Source organism: Ceratotherium simum, chromosome 26 (assembly GCF_057802395.1).
Source record: "Ceratotherium simum simum isolate JZ-2026a chromosome 26, ASM5780239v1, whole genome shotgun sequence".
In the NCBI taxonomy this organism is placed as follows: Eukaryota; Metazoa; Chordata; class Mammalia; order Perissodactyla; family Rhinocerotidae; genus Ceratotherium; species Ceratotherium simum.
In genome coordinates, this window is record NC_141925.1 from 5,506,496 (window position 1) to 5,531,014 (window position 24,519).

At 42.0% G+C, this 24,519-nt stretch overlaps 1 long non-coding RNA gene across 1 annotated transcript in view; it reads left to right on the top strand.

The window, feature by feature from the left end:
* Positions 1-9,453: 9,453 nt before the first annotated feature.
* The window catches only part of LOC147913557 (uncharacterized), a 398,277-nt gene continuing 383,211 nt past the window's right edge, over positions 9,454-24,519 (top strand). Inside the window, exon 1 of the long non-coding RNA XR_015556436.1 lies at positions 9,454-9,531. This is a non-coding gene — a long non-coding RNA (uncharacterized LOC147913557). The remainder of the gene's footprint in view (positions 9,532-24,519) is intronic.

A 24,519-nucleotide genomic window follows, 5' to 3' on the forward strand; every position in this document is an offset into this window, starting at 1 on the left:
ATACAATCCTCTGAACAACACTCTCATAATTTATAACAGCTCTGATAGGTGCTTGCGATGCTTGACATGTGACTTCACATATTTATTGGAACAAATTGTGAATCGTTACTTCCATGCGAGCACTTGGCAGAATATATAGTTTGTCCTCCTGTAGCCTGCGGTACCTGTTGAGTTATTTCCCTCATTGGGACTAAGGCTCTATGCTTTGTGTTCTGATAAATGAATTCCTTTTGGAGGAACCAAGAGAGGCATCATGACTATGACCCAGTGAGATAAGACCCTGAGTTTTCCTTAGCATATTTCATATTATCCTCCATTCTTGTTTTCAAGCTGAAATAGTCCATTTTCCGTCTCAGAGAATCGAAGTGTTTTTTTTCTAACCTTAGAATGGGAGCCTCTTGTGCCTAACCCTTAGTGCTTTCAGGGTTTGTGACATATGTTGGTTGTTAAAAACCTCAAGCCAGTAACAGAATTACAAATAAACTAATCACACTTGGTAAAGGAAAAGAGAAGTCAACCAGGCTTTATAATCTTCACAATAATTAATGGTGTTGCCCCTCTTTGCATGTGGCCCTGACAAGACTGTCCCACTGCTAGGGCAGGTATTTTACTTTTTTGTTGTTGTTGTTGAGGATGAATTTGCACTAGTTCACCTCCATACTCTCCAGAGGTCCCCTTTGTGACCAGAGGTGTTAATTTTTGAGGTAGCAGGTCAAGGTTAACCCAACAGTCTAAAGTATTGTAACAGAGTCAAACTAATTGGCTCACATGGGGTTGCAGGCTATGTTCTAAGGTGCTTAAGAAGCCTGAAGCACCTTTCTGACCCCTCACTTCACCCACATAACGACAACATTCACTCAGTTCTTATGGGGAGCCAAGCCCTTGGTTGGCGCTGTGTAAGGGGATGGGAACAGGGGCAGCAGGAAAGACACATGTTAGTCCAGCAGGGACTTCCTGGGTGCTCAGGGCAGATACGAATCAGTGCTTCTATTTAAAACATACTGAAAAAATATTATTTGAGTCTATTTAATTGGAAATCATTGAAAGTAAGTCGAACTTAAACTCTGAAATTCTAGATCATATTTTTTCAACCTCAACTCTATGGACATTTGGAGCCAGATCATTTGCCGGGTGGGGCTATCCTGGGCACTGTAGGATGTTTAGCAACTCTAGAAGCCAGTAGAACCCCTCTCCAGTTTTGACAACCTAAAGTGCCTCCAGACATTGGCAAATGTCCCTGGGGGAGAGGGGGGCACACTCTCCAGGTTGAGAACCCCTGTTGTACATGACTTCTTGGTGGCTGCTGATACTGCTGCTTTTAGAGAGAGTAGGTGGCCGCTTTCTTGTCTATAAAATATAGATATAAAGCCCTTAGAATGATGCTGGGCATGGAATAAGCACTCGTGAACTTCGTAAGGGTGAACTTTTTGCTAAGTGAACTACATCTCAATAGATCTGGTATTTAAAAAATGTGATATAGTCATCTTTGCCGTTGATTATGAATTTACTGAAACTTCCTGAGTCTCCATATCTTACAGAAAGGGGTACCAGCATCCTCTGAGAATTATTTGAGCTTTAACTGAGCTATTATTAGAGAAATGTGGGCAATACAGCTATGAGGAACTAGTAGGTGTTAAGAAATGTTAGATGATTCTGAAGTGTGGCATCGGTCTGGCTATTCATGAATTTTTCTCGGTGTATCATCCTTAGCAACTGCTTTCAGAGCTCCCCTACCCTTCCTCCCAATGGCACTCCGTTAAAACTTCACTGCTCCAAGGGTGGTCTGTAGCCCAGCAGCATCAGCGTCACCTGAGAGCTTGTTAGAGCTGCAGAGACTCCAGCCCCACCTCCAATCAAAGTTGGCGAAGCACTTCCTTAAAGGGCCCCTTCCATCCCCCTCCAACTGTTACCTAGAAGGACCTCTTCAGAGCCCCACTTTCACAGAAATTCTTTCTCTCTTGCTGGCTACTCTCTTTGCTTCCACTGATTGATGTTTTGAAATTTTTTTTCGTACTTTTCCTTGCTTATCATTCTGCAGTCCCAAAAATATAGGACAATTTTGCTTCCTCTGATCCCAAGGAACTAACACAGCCCCCTGCTATACAGTGATCCAACCCCAAACTCTCAGGCTGTGTTAGAATTCTGGACTTTCGGGGCACAGTTTTGAAAAACTGCTAGGTAAACAGCCTCCAGAATTCTAGTTCACCCATGGGTTAATGCCAGAGTGTCTCTTTGTGTGTGTCCACCTGTAGACACGCAAGCTCCTGTAGAATTTATAGATCCCCAATGATAGCTACCTCAAAAACACCCAGCAGTTAAAACTAGAGGGGATGTGTGCAAGCGCTTTTACAATAAAATGGCCCTCAAGATGAAGTCAAGGCTGGGAAAAATAGAAAAAAAATGGAAAGGGCGTCATTTTTAGAGAGTGCTTCCTTCAAATGTTTTGTTAAACTCAGCAGCCGCCCTCACCAACTCCACCCTGAAATCTTTCCCATCTTTGTAAATGGCATCACCATCCACTCAGTTGCTCAACTAAAAACCTAGGCGTCATTATTGATTCCTTTTTTCTCCTTCAGTCTACCAGCAAATCCTGTTGTTTGCACCTTCAGAAGAAGAATCTCGAATCCATCCATGTCTAGTCATCTCTGTTGCTACCAACCGTCTATAGGTACCCCTCACTCCTGCTACCCCCAGACCCTTCCGTTAGCACAGCCGCAGTCTAATTTCTAAATTGCAGATCTGCCTGTGATACACCCTTGTTCACTATGCTTGTGCTTCCTTCTCTTCCTCAAACTCTTCTAGCATATTCTACCCTTAGAGTTTTGTTCTTTCCACCCATTTTAACACCCCCCCCCAACTATTTGCATGGATGGTCCATTATTCTTTGAGTATCAGCCTCAAATCTCACTCCCCAAAATCAAGAAGACTGTCTCAAATTAGGACCAATCAGAGCACTCTTGGTTGTATTGCGTGTGCTAAGCCCAAGTGCCCGGCACAGAAGTGGTACACAGATGCCTTTGGAATACCTTCCTCACCAAGCGACCCTGTCCTGAAAGATGCTGACAGTGTAGAACTAGAAAGACGCTATGTTGGAGCTGGACACGTCGCTAGGGAAAGCTGGAGATATCCAGAGAAAAGTTCATTTGCCATGCTTCTGTTTATCTAATCGAGAGAGAGATTGCCTATCAATTAAAACCACAAGGGTTGAGCTGAGATGTCGTCCCTCAGGATTTGAAGTAGTTTCATCTAATCTGGAGCAGTTTTAGAATTCAATAACGCAATCAGGTTTTAGTATTTTTCCCCCATGTAATGATTCATGTGCCATGAAATTTTTCATTAAAAAATTCCAAGGCTCACAAAGTAGAAAAAGGAAAGGGGGCCTCGCACACCTCATTGGTTCAGCCGTTTCACTGAGGCCCCGAATGAAATGGAGCCCTGGAATTTTAAAACAAGTTTTACTTTGCAAATTTAATGAAATGCAAACAAATACTTAGCAGTTCTAAAGGGCATGAAGTCATTAAGGTTTCTCATTTTGTTAGGAGCTTTGGGGGCCTCCATAATTTTTGGAGTAAAATCAATTAAGTCCCGTGTATGTGTGAATGTGTGTGACTATTTGTGCAGTCTGCAGATAGATCAGACAGACTGTGGGTTTAAATTCCCATTGCGCCCTTTTCCAGCTGTGTGTCCTTGGGCAAGTTACTTAACATTGTGTCATGTGTGAAATGGGGATGATATGTTTTGCTGGGAGGATTCAGTGCAGTGGCACAGGTCTCTGCTCTTAGAAGGGCCCAGCTTGGTTTAATGCTTTGCTGTCGCCATCTTGAAATCCTTAATAATTTTTGAATAATGGGCTCTGCATTTTCATTCTGTGTCCAGTCCTACAAATTATGCAGCTGTTCTTGATTTGATGAGATTACGTAAGTGCAGCGCCTGTCAGATTCCCTCAAACGAGGTGGATACTAAATATGCATTAGTTCTTTTCCTTACATGTTTGAATAGCTGTGTGTTTCTGCTCCCCTCCTTAGGCAAAATGCTGATACTTTTCTAGTCTCTCTTCATTCTATGCAGCCACACCCCTAAGAGAAGCAGATTATCCTTTGATTACTTTTAAGACTGTAGCAAGATATTCAGTCCTTATACCTGCTCTTTGGCAATGCTGGGAGGATAGATACATCGTATTTGGAGAATATTTATGGCCTAATGGCTTGGTAAAATGAGAGTATTCGTGAAAGCAGTTTGCCAACTATAAATTGCTGTACAAATAAGTCATGATGATGTGCACTGAACAAAAGGTTTATTGAACAGTAACTGTGGCGCAGACATGGGTAAGGAGATGTGTCAGAGTCTTATGGGATCACTGATATTCAAAACCATAGCTCCCCAAATATCAGCATTCCCTCTGGCAATTCAGCAGGCATAAAGCTCTGTACTGTGCATGGTGGGATGAGGCTGTTGAGACGGTTGATTACAAAAAACCCAGGACTCCTGGCCATAGGAGATTACGGGATATTAGTAGCCTAGAGGTAATAATTGAAGCTGATGGAGAAGATGCTTGGGAGGAAGCATAGGGAGTTGGAGAGGGGATCTTGGGGGAATGTTTGCACCCAAGGTTCTCAACTTTTGGATTGGCATTGAATCCCCGGGAAGTTTACAAATATGGTTCTGATGGAGACCATCTCACCTAGGGTGAGAACCACCACTGATCTACATTTAAAGGGCTGGCAGAGAGCCATAAGAGAGGAGAGAGTCTCAAAGCATGCTTGGACGCAGTGCAGAGACAAGGAGGGGACCTGGAAATTCCCTCCTCTCTCTTTTCCATTAAAAATAATAGTAAAATTAATGTCTGTGTTGACTATCTCTGTTCTCTCTTTGCTCTCTGAAATGGCCCAAATGGCTGCTGGCTCTTTTAAGGCCACCTTCTAAGAGACATTTTACTTCTCTCGCCTTTTATGGTCTCTCATTATTCTATTTATTTCATTCAGGGCACAATGCATTCACTGAAGTTATCTTTTTAATGGTATTTATTATCTTTTTCTTCCCACTCCACCACTGGATTGTAAGCTCCAATGAGGGCGGGGGTTTTCTCAGTCTTGTTTATGGCTCTATCCCTATAAGCTCGTTCCGTGCCTGGCACATGGTAAACTCATATTTTTTTTTTAAAATTTTTTGTTTATTGCAGTAACATTGGTTTATAACATTGTAAAAATTTCAGGTGTACATCATTGTACTTCTATTTCTGCATAGATTACATTATGTTCACCACCAAAATACTAATTACAACCCATCACCACACACATGTACCGAATTATCCCTTTCACCCTCCTCCCTCCCCCCTTCCCCTCTGGTAACCACCAATCCAATCTCTGTCCCTATGTGTTTGTTTATTGTTGTTATTATCTACTACTTAATGAAGGAAATCATACGGTATTTGACCTTCTCCCTCTGACTTATTTCACTTTGCATTATACCCTCAATGTCCATCCATGTTGTCACAAATGGCTGGATTTCATCGTGTCTTATGGCTGAGTAGTATTCCATTGTGTATATATACCACAGCTTCTTTATCCATTCGTCCCTTGATGGGCACTTAGGTTGCTTCCAAGTCTTGGCTATTGTGAATAACGCTGCAATGAACACAGGGGTGCATGTACCTTTGCAAATTGGTGTTTTCAAGTTCTTTGGATAAATACCCAAGAGTGGAATAGCTGGATCATATGGTAGTTCTATCCTTGATTTTTTGAGGAATCTCCATACTGTTTTCCATAGTGGCTGGACCAGTTTGCACTCCCACCAGCAGTGTATGAGAGTTCCCTTCTCTCCACATCCTCTCCAACACATGTTGTTTCCTGTCTTGTTAATTATAGCCATTCTGACGGGCGTGAGGTGATATCTCGGAAGAGTTTGAGAAGGATAGGTTTTAAGTCTTCTTTGAATGTTGGGTAGAATTCACCAGGGAAGCCGTCTGGTCCTGGAGTTTTATTTTTGGGGAGGTTTGTGATTACTGTTTCGATCTCCTTACTGGTGATTGGTCTATTCAAATTCTCTACTTCTTCTTGATCCAGTTTTGGAAGGTTGTATGATTCTAAGAATTTATCCATTTCTTCCAGATTGTCGAATTGGTTGGCATATAGCTTTTCATAGTATTCTCTTATAATCTTTTGTATTTCTGAGGTGTCTGTTGTAACCTCTCCTCTTTCATTTCTGATTTTACTTATTTGTGCCTTCTCTCTTTTTTTCTTTGTGAGTCTAGCTAAAGGTTTGTCTATTTTGTTGATCTTTTCAAAGAACCAGCTCTTGGTTTTATTAATTTTTCTATTGTTTTTTGGTCTCTATTTCATTTATTTCTGCTCTGATTTTTATTATTTCCCTTCTTCTACTGATTTTGGGCTTTGTTTGTTCTTCTTTTTCCAGTTCCTTTAGGTGCATTGTTAGATTATTTGAGATTTTTCTTGTTTGTTGAGATAGGCCTGTATCGCTATAAACTTCCCTCTTAGAACCGCTTTTGCTGTATCCCATAAATTCTGGCATGTCGTATTTTCATTTTCATTTGTCTCCAGGTATTTTTTGATTTCTTCTTTGATTTCTTCGTTAACCCAGTCGTTGTTCAGTAGCATTTTGTTTAATCTCCACATATTTGTGGCTTTTCTGATTTTCTTCCTATAGATGATTTCTAGTTTCATACCGTTGTGGTCAGAAAAGATGCTTGGTATTATTTCAATCTTCTTAAATTTATGCAGACTTGTTTTGTGGCCTAATATGTGATCAGTCCTGGAGAATGTTCCATGTGCATTTGAAAAGAACGTGTATTCTTCGGTTTTTGGATGGAATGCTCTGTATATATCTACTAGGTCCATCTGTTCTAGTGTGTCGTTTAAGGCCAATGTTTCCTTATTGATCTTCTGTTTGGATGATCTATCCATTGGTGTAAGTGGAGTGTTAGTGTCCCCTACTATTATTGTGTTACTGTCTATTTCTGTTTTTATGTCTGTTAATAATTGCTATATATATTTAGGTGCACCTACATTGGGTGCGTAGATATTTACAAGTGTTATATCCTCTTGTTGGATTGTTCCCTTGATCATTATGTAATGCCCTTCTTTGTCTCTTTTTACAGTTTTTGTTTTAAAGTCTATTTTGTCTGATATGAGTACTGCTACCCCAGCTTTCTTTTCATTGCCATTTGCGTGGATTATCTTTTTCCATCCCTTCACTTTCAGTTTGTGAGTGTCTTTAGGTCTGAAATGTGTCTCTTGTATGCAGCATATATATGGGTCTTGTTTTTTTATCCAGTCAGCCACCCTATGCCTTTTAATTGGAGCATTTAGTCCATTGACGTTTAAAGTAGCTATTGATAAGTATGTACTTACTGCCATTTTTTAACTTTTTTTTTTTTCTCAGTGTTTTAGTAGTCCTTCTCTGTTCCTTACTTCTTCTATACAGAATTGATGGTCACTTTAGTTTGACCTCTGTCTGAAAGCTGTACTCTTTAACTCCCCTCCTCCCTCCTTTTATGTTTTTAATATCATATCTAACCTCTTTTTTGTGCATTTGTATCCATTACGTTCTAATCATGGAAATAGATAATTTTTCCTATTTGTGGTCTTCTCTTTTCCCCTTAAATCAGTCCCTTTAACATTTCTTGTAGCACTGGTTTCTTGGTGACAAACTCCTTTAATTTTTGCTTATCTGGGAAAATTTTGATCTCTCCTTCCATTTTGAATGATAACCTTGCTGGGTAGGGTATTCTTGGCTGTAAGTTTTTTCCTTTTAGCACTTTAAATATATCATGCCATTCTCTTCTAGCCTGTAAGGTTTCTGCTGAGAAGTCAGCTGATAGCCTTATGGGGTTTCCTTTGTATATAATTTGACATTCTCTTGCGGCTTTTAGGATTCTCTCTTTAATTCTGGACATTTTGATTATGATGTGTCTTGGTGTGGGCCTCTTTGGGTTTATCTTGTTTGGGGCTCTCTGTGCATCCTGTACCTGGATGTCTGTTTCTTTCCTTAGGTTAGGGAAGTTTTCATCTATTATTTCTTGAAATAGATTCTCTGCCCCCTTGTCTCGCTCTTCTCCTTCCGGGACACCTATAACACGGATGTTAGTGCGCTTGATGTTGTCCCAGAGGTCCCTTAGACTGTCCTCACTCTTTTTAATTCTTTTCTCTTTTACCTGTTCACCTTGGGTAATTTCTTCTATTCTTTCTTCCAGCTCACAGATCCGTTCTTCTGTATCCTCTACTCTGCTTTTGAGTCCCTCTAATGAATTTTTCATTTCCAGTATTGTATTCTTCATTTCTGATTGGTTCTTTTTTATATCTTCCATTTCTTTGTTGACATTCTCACTGAGTTCATCTATTCTTCTCCCCAGATCAGTGAGCATCCTTAACACTCTTAGTTTGAACTCTCTGTCGGGTAGGTTGCTCATTTCTGTTTCACTTAGTTCCTTTTCTGGGGTTTTGTCCTGTTCCCTTACTTGGAATGTATTCTTTTGCCTCCTCATTTTGCCTCTTTCCCTGTGCTTGTGTCTACGTATTAGGTAGGTCAGCTATGTCTCCTGCTCTTGGATAGGTGACCTTATGTAAGTGATGCTTTAGGAGGCTTCCAGTGTGCTTCCCTCAGTTCTCAATGTTCCAGGGATGGCCCCTATGTGGACTACGTGTGTCCTTCTATTGTGGCCTGTTAGCTCTCCCTGCAGGCGCCCAGGGAGGCTGAGTTATGCTCCTGGCCAGCTGTTGTAATGCTCAGCTGCTTGTAGTTGTTGTGGGCCCTTCAGTCTCTTTATCAGGTGTGGGGAGCCCCAGCACAGTTGGCTGCAAGTTCTAATACCACATTTGTGTTGCAGTATTTCTTTTAAGTGAGTAGGCCCCCAGCGTGGCAGGTTGTTAGGCTCAGGGCCTTACAATTGCTGCAAGCCTCTAGCCTATTATGTCTCTTGTCAGCTCTCTGAGGATTGCAGCTGGGTGGGGCTGGCCTCAGGCACAGGAGCACCCAATTGTTTCAGGCTTTGGAAGGTGAGGCAAACCTCCTATGTGGGTCTTTGAGAAGCACAAGTCTTCTGCAGCTGACAAGCCCTGTTGCCCACAGGTCCACACACACAGTCGACACAGTCCTGCCCCGTGTGAGCGCCCCGACCTCCCCAAGCGGACCCAGTCTCTCCACGGCGGGAGCCCCACACACTCCGCCACCGCCCCACACTCTCCACCCACTCCTTGTGCACACCCTGCCCCGCTCAAGTCGGCTCAGTTGCCAGGCTGCAGAGAATCCAGTCACCAATCTATGCAGGCCCACACGTTGCCTGAGGGCTTGTTGTTGGGTGGGGCCAGTCTCTAGGGTGGGCTGCCTGCCCTGGCTGAGCTGGATTAAATCGGTGCTCTAGCGGGTGATGCAGACCCTGGGCTAGCAGGCCTCAGGGAGAACTCCAATGGCGTCTGTGTCAGCACGCCCACACCGGGCCACAACAGTGGCCTCCGCCAATGTCCCAGTCCCTGGAGAGGTCTCACCCCTCACCGAGATGCACTCAGGGCCTATTAGGTGAGTCTCTTGTCACCAAAGCACTGTGCACCTTTCTTTCTGGTGATTTTAGGATGCTTTCTGGAACGGGTGAGTTTGTGCGCAGGCCCTTTAAGAGCCAGTTTTAGTTTCTTTGTGAACCGGGTTTTCTGGGGGTGCTCCCCAATGTTTTAGTAGCAGGCAAAGTCAGATATTATGCCGCTGGTCTCGATTGTGCTGGGTCCACAAAATGCCCACAGCGGGGGCGCTCCCCGGCTCAGGGCCCCGCGCCACCAGGGAGGCTGCGTACCTGTGAGCTGCTCCCGGAGGCCGTGAAGCTGGCGGCTTGTGAAGGCGGCGTTTTTCCTCTCCGGAAGGGAGTCTCTGCAGCTTCCACCTCAGTTAGGATTGTCCGTTGTTGCAGGAGTTCCTCTCATCCAGTTTTCAGTTCTGTCTCAGGGGTAATTTTTCCACGAGTAGTTGTAAATTGGCTGTGTCCACGGAGGAGGTGAGTTCAGAGTCTGCCTATGCCGCCATCTTGACTCCACCTCTCATATGTTTCTTGAATGAATGGATAATTCAGTTGTCCACTCCTGAGATTATTCTCCACCGTGAACTTTTGGTTGTTCTGACATGTGGCTGAATTATTTGCATCCTCCCACAACTCTCTGATTTCCACCTTGGCCATCCTACATCCATGGTAGCCCCCTTGGACTCTTTCTTCCACGTTGGATGTTTCTGCAGTTCTCCAGGATGGGTCCTTCTTACACAATTAGTGAGAAGAGTCTTCTGCAAAATCTACCAAGTCCCATTGGAATGTAAGTTCTGGAGGGCAGGACTATGACTGGCTTCCTTGTTCATCAACACTCAATAAATACACATTTAATGAATCTCTATCCCTGCCATACTCTGCCTGTATATCGTAGATGAAGTGAGCATCTATCAGAGGTGTTCTCAGTTTGTGGCCAAGTTTTAAAGGACGCATAAACCACTCCTTTTCAGGAATCACATTGTTATTTCAGTATCGGTCTTTTACGCAAGTTCTCTGTCTTCGTGCATTAGTAGATCACAGCCCAAATATCACATTCCTCATAGAAACAGATTTGTTAGAAGAGGGGGAGGTATTAATGAGGCTATACAGGCGCTGCTGTGAGCCAGGAAGAACACAGAGTGGGCACAAGATAGTGCAGAATAAATTTGTTTCCTAGGTCTCGCTTCTTTCCTTGATGGTCTCGAGGAGTGAGGGGAAAAATCAACAAGCCACCTCTGCGTTTTATGGTGTTGCAGCAGCTTCACTGAAATGCAGCTTGGAATCCATGAAGGGCATTAGTGAGATAGTATAAGAAACTGCTTATTTAAAAAGAGAAAATGAGCTTTAGTTTAGATGACTGAATAGCCAGATGCTAATGAACTACTATTGCAAATGTGAATGGCCATTTCTCGGGTTTCTAAATGGTTTTCACACTTCCCAAGCTTTATTTAAATTTGTAATATCCTTTATGGTTTTCCTTTATTGAGAAGGAAAAAAAAAATCATCCTAGAGACATAGGTTTCCATCAAAGCTAATGGAATATACTAATAAAATCATATGTCATATTAAAATGTGAAATATATAGTGGTGTAATATTGTCTGAGTCAATCCGATGGAATAACATAATTAATAGGGGCTTTGATAATTAATTTAGAATGGCAAGAAGCTGAGGACAGCTTGGCGCTCTCTCTCTCTCTCTGTTCCCCCCGCCCCCTCATTTTTTCATCTGCTCTCTCTCTCTCACTCTTTTTTTTTTACCAGCTGCTGTTTTCTTCATCCACATATGCATAGAAAAGTCTTAAGAGGCTGTTGAAACTCCCAGAGGCCTGTTTATTTCAAGGTAGAAGCAGGAAATCGGCCATAATTCAGACAGCAGCTTCTGGCATGAGATGAAAGTCAGAGCAGCTCAAGTTTGGGTCAGAATTTAGAGGCCCCACTGGAGTGTTTATGCTTGTATCTCTGGTCCAGATAAGTTAGTGGAAGAAATTGTTCCCTGTGGCAGGTCATGAATCTAATTACCCTAGAAACATTACTACAGGCACTTGATTGAAAATTGCTAAGCAATGTATGCTGTCTCTGGCTTTCCCCACCTTCAAATCATGTGTGACCTATGGACAGCATCATCCACATGGGTCCACAGACCCGTAACTCAAGGAGGAAGGCTATGTTTTCCCAGCCCAAAACAGACCCTGGAGAGCCTCTGTTGCTGAGCATCCATCCAAAAAAGTTCAGCCTCTTAGGAAAGAGAGGAAAAGAGGACTTTCCTGAGCAATGAGAGAGGAATGTTGAAGGCTTATGAGTTGAGGGGGAAGCTCAGAGAGGAGATCAATGGCTGTTTTTAAGAACAAGTTCAGTGCCTCCCTCATAGTGCATTGGGTCCTGGTCTAGGCGTGTTTCCTGCTGTTGGGGGATTTGAATATCTTTCTTAAGAAAGGCATAGTTGTGTCTGGTTTGAGTAGACTGTGAGTTCAAAATCAAGATAAATCCATACCTCCTGGAAATGCCCCCATGGGCATGGTCTTGTGATTGACAGCAAGGGTTTTAACGTCAGACACTCCAGGATGGAAGTTTCATGCTGACCCTGACTAAGCCTGTGACATTGTGGGAGCTGCTTATCTCTTAGCATCCACTCGCTCATCTTGAAAATGAGGCTGATGACACCTCATAAGGTTATTGTAAGGATGATGGTGCAAACAAGGCCATTTAAGTGATTCCTGTGATGATAATTATAGATCAAGGTATCCCATGCCAAATAAGCAATATAATTGTTGAGCAGCTAAAGAGTGGGCAAGTATTGTATCTGAATAATTCAGATAGTGAATCTGTTATGGGTAGATTATTTTTTTTTTCTATGAGGTCTTTGATGGAAAGTAAGAGGAAGGGAAGTGGGGACCAATGATGATGGAAACGAGAAACGTCTCTAAATCTGCTAGTTCTTAGGTGTCATGACTGTCTCTTGCCTTAGGGAGAGAATCTACTATTGATGTTGGAATCAGATGGGAGAGACTAAGGGAATGGGTATAAATGTCAAAGAGGAAATGTGATGCAGGGTTGAGCAAAGAAAATATGAATCAATTAATCTTTTGGGAATTTGGAATGTATGGAGGGTAAACTTCTCATTAGTTTTGTGGCTGTGGGCCCTACCCGGTGTTAAATGGTTGCCTGATCATTTTAAAATAAGTAGAGTAGGGTGAGTCTTGCCCAATGGCTGCTTTAGACGTTAAGATCTCCCACGTGTCCCTCTTGGGTATCCAGGAGACAAGCCATAAGAAACTACAACATGGAATGGTGATTTCTTGTTAAAACCAAAGACAACATTGCAGTTCAGGGTCAAATGTTTTAGAATTTGGACTATTGAGGAATATATCATGGCAGTCTGGCCCAAAAATTTAGAAATGGTGTGAGACCATCTGCTGAGTAAGTGGAGACCTTGGAACACATAGCATGTGTTTTATGATCCAGAAGGTAGATTTTTCCCCCTGTTCGTGTAAACCACTTCAAGGGCTTGGTAATGGGAGAAGGAGCTTTTAACCTCCAGGTTACTTGTTAAGAAATGTCCCAAGTTGGTAGTGACTAGAAGGCATTGCCATCTGCCAGCTGTTCGGTGGCCTATATGAAATGACATTGTGGTCTCAAAGCAAACCATAATGGGCAGGCATTTCTATCCGACCAACTGTAACTCTGTGTACAATGACCCAGACTCAGACCCCTCAAGTGGTCCCCCTTGAGTCTGACTGAAAGATGACAGGTGGTTAAGAGTGGAGACGTCCATGTGGGAATCAGCAATGCCAACCTTTATTTGGAGCTCACTAGTTTAAAAGACTCCACTTTATTTTTCACTTTGAGAGACTTTCTAATTATTGCTCTTGCTGAGCATTTCAAGAAGATATTAACAACTTACATTTGAAATTCATTCTACACCAGGTACTTCGATAAAAGCCTTACCTACATGGTGTCATTTTATCCTCCCAACTATCCTTAAGATAGGGACTCTGTTCCCTATTTTACAAAGTAGATGACTGCGGCTGATCAAAATGAAGGGATTTGCTTGAGGTCACGGAAGTAGTTATCCGGGTAGGATTCAAGGCCAGGTCTAGAGTTCATGGACACTCCGGTATTCTTTCTAACTTGCTAAAATGTCTTTTAAAATCAGCATTCTGTTAGGTTATGCCCCCAATGAAGTTTCTGTTACTTCCTGGGACACACAAACTAAAGCAGGAGTGTTTGGACACTGCAGATAACCCATCCAACAGTCACTGCCCCGCCCCTGGGCGAGTAGAACACTGATTTGATGACAGGACTGGGAAGCCGTGTTTCACAGGAGCCTCTACTAGCCTCAGGAAGTGAACCATAGTTAGCTCTGACCAATGACAGAACATCTCCTTGCTCGGAGTTTGATGAGGTGGCCATGTGAACTCGTTCTTGGCCATGGGATGTGATTTCTGTTGGGGGATGCCTCTGAGACATTTCCTTGATCTTACTTATTTTTTGACTCTTGACATGGTTGTGTGGAAAGCTGTTGTGTCCATTAGGTAACTGTGAGAAGAACCAGCCGAACAACCAAGGGATGTGCTGGGGGAGGTAGAAGAGAGAGAGAACTGCCCTATGGCTGCCGACAACCTACCTAACCTCCTTACAGCTCAGTATATGAGATGGTAGATGTGCAAATTTATAAACCCATTTTGGGGCTCTTTCTTTCCTTGCAACTGAGCATTCTTGCTGGAATGGGCAGTGTGTATAGTAGATTTATTTGAAGTTATTTTTATAATGATTTAATCTATTTGTGTGCCCTATGAAGTGTACAAGGAAAGACACAAACCTTACAGGTGATGATACAATGCCAGGGTACACAGTAAGTGGGTGGCCAAGCTAGTCCAGAAACCAGGGCCCCCACTTCCCTGGCCATAGATTGCCAGATAAGATACAAGATGTCCAGGTACATTGGAATTTCATATGGACAGTGAATATCAGTTTTCCATTACCAATATGCCTCAAATATTACATGGAGTATCCTTATATTAATAATTTTTTTTTGTTTATCTGAAATTCACATTTATCTAGGCACTTGTATTTTTATTTGCTAACTCTAGCAATCCTACTTCATGAGGATTATATGCATTTTCCCTTTGTCCTTTCTCAAGGTGGACTCTTATTTGAAAATACCAGATACCCAACTCCAATGGATTTAAGCCAAAGAGATAATTTATAGGCTCATATAACTCTGCCTGCCTTCCCTGGTGTTATGTTTATTGCCCAGTGAGTTTTGCTATGTGGTGACAAAGATGATAGTCTATCATCTTTGTGAATCCCAGTGAGAAGAAAACCACCTTTCCCAACAGTTCACGTGGAAGCACCAAGGTTAGATCATAGTGGATGGACTTAAGTCATGTATCAATCCTTAGACTAATCACCATGGACAGAAAGATGGAATATAGTGATTGGCCAGACCTGGTCATGTGACCACCCTTGAAGATGGAGGTTGACAATGCAGTAACCTGTATCCAAACCACATGGAAACTAGGAGGGGGGGTTCCCTGACATAAAACTGAGAAGGTGGGGTGGATCCTGGACAACCAACAGTAATGCCCACCCAATTGCTAGGCTTCAGATACAATGCTGCTCTGAAAGAATACTATGCTTGCAACTATCAGGTGGGAACCCGGCCCTGTCTGACTCAGTATTTTGCTAAAAGTGGTTGGGTTGAAGTGAAGACTGTGAATCACAGGCAGTGTTCTTCAAGCACTCAGATGATTGTGAATAAGACTGTTTAGTTCTGTCTCAGAAGTTCAATGAGATTCAGCTTGTTAGTCAATAGTGACAGAAATGATGGCGGCTCTTACCAGTCTCCACATGCCTGTGAGGCTTCCTTTGATGTTCAGTCATAAAGAATATCATTTGATTTTTATATAAAACCAAAATTTGAATTTTATTGGAATACTTATACATGATTACCTTTCAGTGAAACTTATTGTCATTTTCAGCTCTAATGTTCTAGCAAATGGAGTGTTGTTTTTTTTTTACTTCCTTTCAAATTGTTAGTTTCATTAAACAAATATTTATTGAGTAGTTCCTAAGGGTTAGGCATTGTAGACGACAAAGAAAAATGGGACAGAAGTCCCAGTCTTGAGGTGCTTACTTTAAAACATTTTGCTGTGTGTGTTATAAAAGTAAAGGTCCTATTTTCTGCATTTAAATACTAGTTCTTAATAATTATATAGCTATGGGAAAATGGGAAGGGGTGGTGTCTGAGACTTTGAATCCTGAGAGAATTGACTTAGGAATCTACCAAAAGTTAAGCTGGTCATCCAGCCATGTACGCCTAGGTCACTTTTCCATCAGTGGCTCTCACGGGTCTGGGTTCCTTTCTTTTCATTTCTTGGCATGGTAGTAATTTAACTTTTCCTATGGCGGCTCTTTGAGGACTGTTCGTTTCCACCTCTGGGCTATAAGCTCCTGGAGGCAGAGTCCTCTCTATTCCAGCACCCAGCGCAGTGTCTGCCATATCTCAGGTACCCAATAAATACTTGTTGAATGAATGCGAGGATCCCCTTCTCTCCTGCCTTTTCACTCTGTCGATTGGCTTTCCCGGATCTCATACAGATGATAAAATGTCATGTTAATATCAAGAACTAAGTACAATGAATGTGCTCTTCACCTCGATTTTCAGCAGCTCTAGAAGGCTCCCTTCTTAAAGCTGCATCCTATATTTCCTTATAAATTTGGCAGGGATGTGATTGGGTTCCACCTGTTGCCCACACAAACAGAAAAGACAAATAGAAGCCTGACGTGATGTGGCAATAGAAAGGAAAATTGCTCCTTCAAAGTGCCAAGAGGAGAATATTAAGCATTGAATCAATATCATCTCCTCAGGTTTGTGCTGTTTTCTTCCCTCGTTGGTCTTAAGGTGCTATAATAACTATGGTGAGTAGTGACCTGGTGCCTAATAACAGAACCTGAGACTTTGTTTAAAGCCCGCCCCCACAACAGGTCAATAGAAGAACCTTAGGATTGTTCTTCTCCTCACTGAAGATGCTCATCCCTCAGTTGTGCCAAAAATCAAGGAGTCAATCTTGATTCTGGACTTCCTTTCATCCACCACATGTAGTCCTTCCTTAGCAGGTTCTGTAAGCTCTTCCTCCAAATTGTATCCCAAGTCCACCTATTTCTCTGCCTCTCTGGCTCCACCATCTCAGGACAAAGACTGCCATCCTGGGCTCATTCCTAGTAGAGCCTCATAACTGAGTTCCTGCATCTGTATTCTCCAACATCTAGCCAGAGCGACGCTTTAAATGCAAGTATCAAATCACGTTTCGCCTCAATGGCTTCACAACATGGTTAGAACCAAATGCAAAGTCCTTATCCTAGTCTGCAAGGCTCTCCATAACCTGGTTCCTGATGCCACTTGGGTCTTGTCTTCTACTGCTCCAGTCATCCCTTTGTAAGCCAAGCTTGCTCCCATCTTGGGACTTTGCACTAACTGGTCTCTCCCTTAGATACTCTGCATCCAACCATCATTCCATGAACACCTCCATCTCAAGTGTCGCATCCCGAGAGAGACTTTCCCTGACCAATCAGTCTGTGGGAGAGGGCCCACATCATGTCCCACAGTTGATCTTGTTTTAGTATTACTAGGACATATACCTCTTGTCTGTTTGTGTTTTGTCTCTCTCCTCCTTCCCACTGACGACTGGAACGTCAGCTCTGTAAGAGCAGAGCCTGGTCTAACTTTATTCTGCAGCACTGCCCCTTGATCAGGTCTTAATAAATAATTGTTTAAAAATGAATAAGTGAACACTCTATCCAGCAATCCTCTTACTCCCTATCTACCCCATTGGCCGGGAAAGTTGACTAATGAAATAGCTCACACGAGTTGAGAAGGGCTTGTGCACTGCAGAGAAAACCTTATAGAAATTAACAGCCAAGTCAAAACATAAATACTCATCAAAAATATGTCTGGAAAGGAATTGAATGTCATCCACTTATCTCCACGTCGACTTTCAGATGACAAATGCCCAACATCATTCAAGGTAGTAGAGCATCTTTGAGAGCTGGAGTGACTGCTTCCTTCGTGCCCAGGAAGTCATTGTTCTGTCTGTGTGCTGGTTTACCTTGGGAGAAACCAAGCTTCTTCCTTCATTCTCCTTCCAAGGTTTAAATTGCCATGATTCGTGTTACTATTACCAACAGATAGTCTTCCTTTGTGAACCATCTGGCTGGCCCCCTAATCACTGGGAACAAACTTGGAGTAGGTTGAACCAAATTAGGTGTCAGAGCACATGCTTTCTAGCCGAATAAGCTTTCAGAAGCTGGGGGAGCTATGAGGCCTGTGAGACCTTCACCACCATCAAATGGTGTCCCTCTTTGAAAGTCTGCCTTAACTGGCATTAGCTGCAAAAGCATTACACTTAAGAAAACTCCACTGATAGGAGTAACAGAATCAAACAATGCAGATTCCCAAAGAACAGAATTTTTATGTTAGACAGGATGTGCCGGGCATGCTCATGGCTCAATGTTTAAGTGCGTGGTACGTCTTTAAGAAGTGCTCACTACTTTGTGAGTGAGGAAGGAAATGCAGGGCAGTGAGGGGGGGCATCACTTCCAGCACAGGCCACACAAGGGACGAGGGTTCCAGGAGGTGGTCCCTCCTCCTTCTGCCAAGAATGGTGGTGATAATGTTTTCAAGGAAAGACAGACTTGGAGAAATGCAGCACCCAAATTAAGTTCATAGGTTTGTACATTATGAGAGTTTGGAAACGACATGGAGGAGAACGGGCATGTAACAATAACTCAGCAGAGTGAGGCCCAGGGAGGGTTAATGTTGAATTAGGCTTTCAACACAGCACTGAAGGAGAGGTTGCTGTGTAAGTGGATCCCCAGAATGGGAGGCATCGTCCCTGAAAGGAGAATTTCTGGAAGTGAGAGAGGGTGGGAACAGGCTAAGAGGACTCTCTTGGCCAAGAGAGTCTTGAAAATTGCTTTAGGGGAGTGATAAGACCATTCACCATGAAATACTTGGTCAAGGTGGTTATATTTTTTGAGAAATGTGCGCAACTAAACAGCTCTTGGTACCATGTTAAAACAAATTTCATTGAGGCCTTTCATTATGCCTAAAGGAATCCTGTTTGAGCATAAATGAAGGGTAAGTTCATTGTAGTTGCAACCTTTGATTGCACTAAATACCTTAGCAGCTGAAAGGTTTCCAGGGCTTGACAAATCAGATAAATCATCCAGGTTTTTTGTTGTTGTTGTGTTGGTATGTTAATTTGTTTTCATTGACAATGGGGTTTTCGTGTAAACACTGGATGTTCTCTAAGCTTGAGAAGTAGCTTGGTTTCTTAGCCCCAAGATTGGAAAGCCATTATGGGTTATTATTATTTTCTTTTCAAAGGTTTCAGTAGAACATATTTTTAAATAAATTAAAAAGCCACAGGTATGTAAAACCGCCTGGTCCATCTGACATTTTAATCTAGATCTGCAGTCTTTACGAGTTGATGGGTGCCTATAGGAGTATTTTTACCTAAACCTTAAGTAAGTGCAATACAGATGGGGGGGTGGGCAAGTATAAAAGAAATGCCAATTTAGGCAGATCTTGAGAAGTATAATTCCTGCCTGCCAAACACTGCCTGCTTTCCTGTGTTTTAAATTCTATGACTACAGATTTTGTGATATTAATCATCAGCCAAAGACTGTAAGTTCCAGAGGGCATTGTTTATTGGGATAGTATGTGTATGCATTGAAAAATCAGGCAGATACTTGTATTTATATATCTTTGAATTATACTTAATGCTAATTACTAGATTTCTTTCATATCATAAGCCTGGTAATAGTATGAATAATTATAAGTTAAACTAGCGTTCTAAAACTTATCTCTCCGGGTGGCGGGATTGTTCTTTGCATATCTATTTCTATTCTGGGAATATTATATTTCTAATATTTATACATCAGGTAGAAGTGACGTTTTCCACAAAATTCCTTTTTGTATTAAAATTTCTTATTACAGTGCTTTAATTGCCTATAAACATACTCAATGGAGCTCATCACAAGAAGATTGTCATTGTGTTTGAAATGTTTACTTCTGTATAATGCTAAATATCATGTAAAAATCCTGGAGTCCTATGAAGTTGAATTTTTTGAATTAAAAGATCTTAAGTCAAGTTTGGCAGGGGGGAGTATGCAATTGGCTAAATAGTTCTAAATATGCAAAAGTTTATTACTATTATTTATATATATATTTAATTAATAATATTATATATATTATTTTTGTTGTAATTTGAGAACTTGGCTTCTGATTATTTGGGTTACAACCACCAAATTATCGTTCACAGATTAGCTGTGCGATCTTAGGTAAATTAATGAGATTTCTAAGACTCAGTTTCTTTAGTTTTTAATGGAGATGATAATTACATTAGTACCTGCCTGATAACGTGATTCTGAAGATGAAACAAGATAATGAACTGTAAAGTGCTAAATGAAGGGCTTGACTTGTAGTAAGTGCTCAATAAATGAAAGCTCATTATTATTGTTTTTATATTTATTTCCGGGTAGAAAATATTAATCTTCCGAACTAGCTTTACAGCTTCCAAACAGAAGCAATCATACAGTCCTGTTCTCCATATAGCGTGAGTTACAGGGTTCATTATATGAAGACAATAAAAACCAAAAAGGAAACAGTACTCAGGAAGCAACGATTTGCAGAAGTCTCTCTTGTGAAGAGTTCAAATTTGAGAGTTCCAAACCTAGTAGAGATAACAAGTCTGCCCTCTGGTGGATATTCAATTTCAACTCCTTAGAATTTCCTCCGCTAGAGTAGAGATTTTTAATCTCCCTAAAAAACCATAACTGTGTGGCTGGCACGACAGCTCTGCCTACTTCTTTTGAATTCTGATAAATATGCAGGTGAACATACAAACTCACAACATGCATGGAGAAATGAAATGTTTTATGACTACAGAGAAATGCTCTCTTCCTTTTTGTTCAGCCCTGTCAGGACTCAGCAATTGCTAAGAGTTATTTACAAGAACTCCAAGCTGTCTGATCACTCAAGTGTGGAAGGTAAATGAGATTTTCAAGGTGTAGGGAAAAAGAGAGGCCAACGGTAAAGTAGGACAATGCGTGAGAAAAAGGCGATGTCAAACTCACATACTGGAATTGCAGGGACACTGCCACCAACAACTTGATTGGATGGGAAGGGGGTGGTTAATGTTTTTTCTATGAGGTATGTGCCTGCACCACACACACACACACACACACACACACACACACACACACACACGCAGTGGAGGAGTGGAAATTATTCTTGCAAAGGGCTGCAGTTCTTAAGGTGAAGTCTTATCTTCCTATTCACATTGGTAAAAAAAATAATAATAATAATGGAGACTCTTGTCTTCCAGTGGCTTCTGGTTCTCAAAGTAGAAAATATCTTAGTTGGTAATTCAGTGAAGTATCTGACCTTGAAATATGGCACCCACCTACTGCTCAAGCCTCCTCCACCTCATGGCCCTTCTCCTCCTGCTGAACTTGACTGTATGCGCTTCAGGACTCTTTAGGGTCCAAATGACAGGGCCCCAATTCAAACAAATAATATAGGGAATATGGGTTGGCCCCCCCTACTGGAAGTTCCATGGGTTCACCTAGATTTGGGTGTCCAGATTCTGGGGCTCAAATAATGTCATCAGGGTGACATTTCTTTCTTTCTCTCTCTGTTTTTCCCTCTTTCCATGGCTCATCTCCAATTTCTTTTTCTATTTTGGTTTCATTCTCAGATAGGCTGTCCTCATGTAGTGACCAGGATGACCCTGAAACTCCAGACTTCCAGCTTCATCAGTGTCTTTGTTTTCAGGAAAAGAGGACACTTTCGCTCTTGGTATCCTACCAATCCCTGAGTAAGGGAGGCGTCTCACATGCCCAGCCTTAGACCAAGTACCATTTTGGGTGGAGTAGGCTCTTTTGCACAGTTGTATGCCTAACCCTGTGTTTCAGGAGGAAGGGTCATATGACGGGGAGGGTGGCTATTAGCCAAAGACCAGTGGGATTCTGTTACTAAAAGAAAGACGAGAGTGTTGGATAGGAAAAGCCAAACACGTCGCCATGAAATTCGGTGTCCCTAGTGCATGCTCTCATTGTCGTTCCATGTTTGCTCTTCTTCCATACCCATCCTTACCTCTCCAAATTGCACACTTCAAGGTGTAGCTCAAATTGTACTGCTTCTGTAGACTTTTTCTACCAGCCTGATTTCTACTTCCCTCCCATTTTAAGGCTAGAGAACACACCAGTACTTCTCATGTGGCTTTTTTGAGTGGGAATGTTAGCTGTTGTTGCCATTATTGTTATTCCAACATAATCACAGCCTTCTGACATTTTGTTGGACGTTCCTTTCTGTTTAGTATTTAAATGTTGCATTGCTATTTGCTTTGGGGTCTGACAAACTTTTGGGTGTGTATCTTCTCTAGCATGGGCAGCACTGACTCTTGATCCTAATGAGATGGGAATTTCAGGATACCAAAAGACAGAGCCTGTTCAAAGATTTTCACCTGCCTTTAGTCACTGTTAAGTGTGGTGCCCAAGCAGCCTTTAGCTCTTGATGGAACTGTTGTCAGCAATCTGCCCGAAGGTGGTTCTCGTCCATTACAGCACGATCCTGGAGCCTCAGAGTGGGCATTGCTCCGTTTGGGATTGGGTGCACAAGATGTAGGGGTGCCCCATCCCTTGCAGCTGAGGCTTTGGGTGCTCAGTCAAACCACTGCTCCAGAAAGGGATCAAGGAGGGGGAGTTGTCCTTTTTTTTTCCTCCACAAGGCAAAGATTATGGGTCCAGGTGAAGGTCAGCTCCAAACTCCACCCATGGCAAAATCCAATTATAAACTCTACCCTTAGTGAAATGCCATTAGAGCTTGATTTTGCTTTGTTTGGGATGCAAACTGACAGTTTTGCCTGTGATGTATTCAGGAAGACATATCTATTAAAGAAAGCATAACAATGGGGGCACTCTCAGATTTGCATTTTAATTCATTTTCCCTCAGTGCTGATATGCAGCTTATCTTTCAAGAACAGGCTCACATCAACCCTGATATAAGTTGCTTAAGAATAACGTTCATAATCTATTAGTTTAATCTGTTCACATGAGAAGGGAAAAAAAATTCATTGCATGATACAGAAGATTCAGGACCCACTTGAGGTTTTTAATGAGGATTTCCCATAACCAATTATTTTCAATTTCTTCTTATTTTTCTCCTTCTAACTTAAATATTAACAGCTGGGGGAAGAGGTCGTGGCTTTCTTAGGCTCAGACAGGCTTGAGTTCAAAAGTCTGGCTCCCATATGTATTGGTTATGTGCAAATCACTTAATTTTGAGCCCAGTTTCATTATCTGTACTAAGTATGTAACAATAGAACTTTGAAAACAGGTTTTGATCATTACAGATTAAGTGTAAAAATTGCCCATCAGAGGATGTGCCAGATAATAGATAATGATCAATATTTTTATCTCTCTGGAACTAAGATATCTGCTAAGATCTTTATGTCTTCTCAGATACCTGCAACTCTGTGTGTGTTTCTCTCTGTCACTCCTGGAGGAAAAGGAATCCTTTCTTGGCAGAGTTTATTAGACTTTTGGAAGGAGAGGTGTTTAACCAGGAGAGTCCTATCTCACTTTGCTCAGTGTTCTGCATTTTCATTGGGTCTTCCATTTCTCTCTCTTTGTAACTCCTTCCCCTTGGATTCTCTCTGAGGTCAGATGTCCTTGATGTTTTTAGTAAAGGAAAGATGGCTGGGGCATCTGATGATGCTAGGGGGTCAAGAGTGGGATGAAGGTCTGGATGACAGAAGAGATTGGGAACCCCTGCAGTGTGGACTGAGAGTAGGGAAAGAGCCTGAAAAGCAGAGGAGGCCTGTGATGCCATAATGGGCCTCGTATAAACCCTGCATGTCACTTTATTTAGCTGCATTCCTATTTGGAGGAAAATGGATAGACGGGATGACTCAGGGCAGATTAGCAATGCCAAGGAGACCACTGATTTTGGGGCCATGGGTCATAGAAAAGGGTGGTAATTGAGGCTAATCCTTAGCTATAGGACAGTTAAGGTGATAGAATTTGAGTGCAGAAGTTGAATTTGACAAATGTGGAAGACAGACATGACTGAATTGACCACTAAGGACTAACATGTTTTGATATTATTGTGGTGAAAGATGAGAAGACATGGAGAGAGAAGAAGATTTCAGAGTTTGGAGTCTTACAGATGGAAGAATTTAGAGGGGTTATGTCAGCAGGTGGCTGAGATAGAGTATGAGCTGCTACAACCGATGTGTGAGGCCAGGACAGCAGCAAGGAGACCATCTGGAGATCGAGGCCCATGAGATGATGAGACAGACTTTGAGCCTGGTACTAAAATCCTTGTTTGCCATTTCCTGTTCATTTGTCTTTCCCTCGACTCCCACTATAGTGTAAGCCCCAAGAGAGCCAAGGCATGTCTGTCTTGCTTCTTTCTGGTTCTGCAGTGCTTACACCAGTGCTCAGCATGCAATAAATCTGCAATAAATAGCTGCTGAATGAAGGGTTAATAGAATCACCAAGGAGTTATGGGCTTTTCTTCTCCTCTGAGCCCCTTGCATGCATTCCTATGCACAGTAGGTATGAAATGAACATTTGTTGATTGAATTGTATATGTCAAAGCAAAAATTAAAAAAAAAAATAAGTAAATGCCACAATACCAGCACTTGTGATTTGTGGTGCTATTAACTATGACGTAAAACTATTTAGAGGCTCTCTGTGCATATATGCTTGTACAATAGGTGAAAAAATAGGGATTGTTCAGTATACTCTCTTTTATAACTATTGTGATTACACATATTGTGGACATTTTCCATGTCAACATATCAATATATAACATCTGTTTCAAGGTTTTATAGTCCAGCTGCACCACAGTATATCTCGGGCATCCCCTATTGTTGGGCATTTGGGTTGCTTCCAATTCTTTGCTCCCGTGAGTGGTTCAAGACCTTATT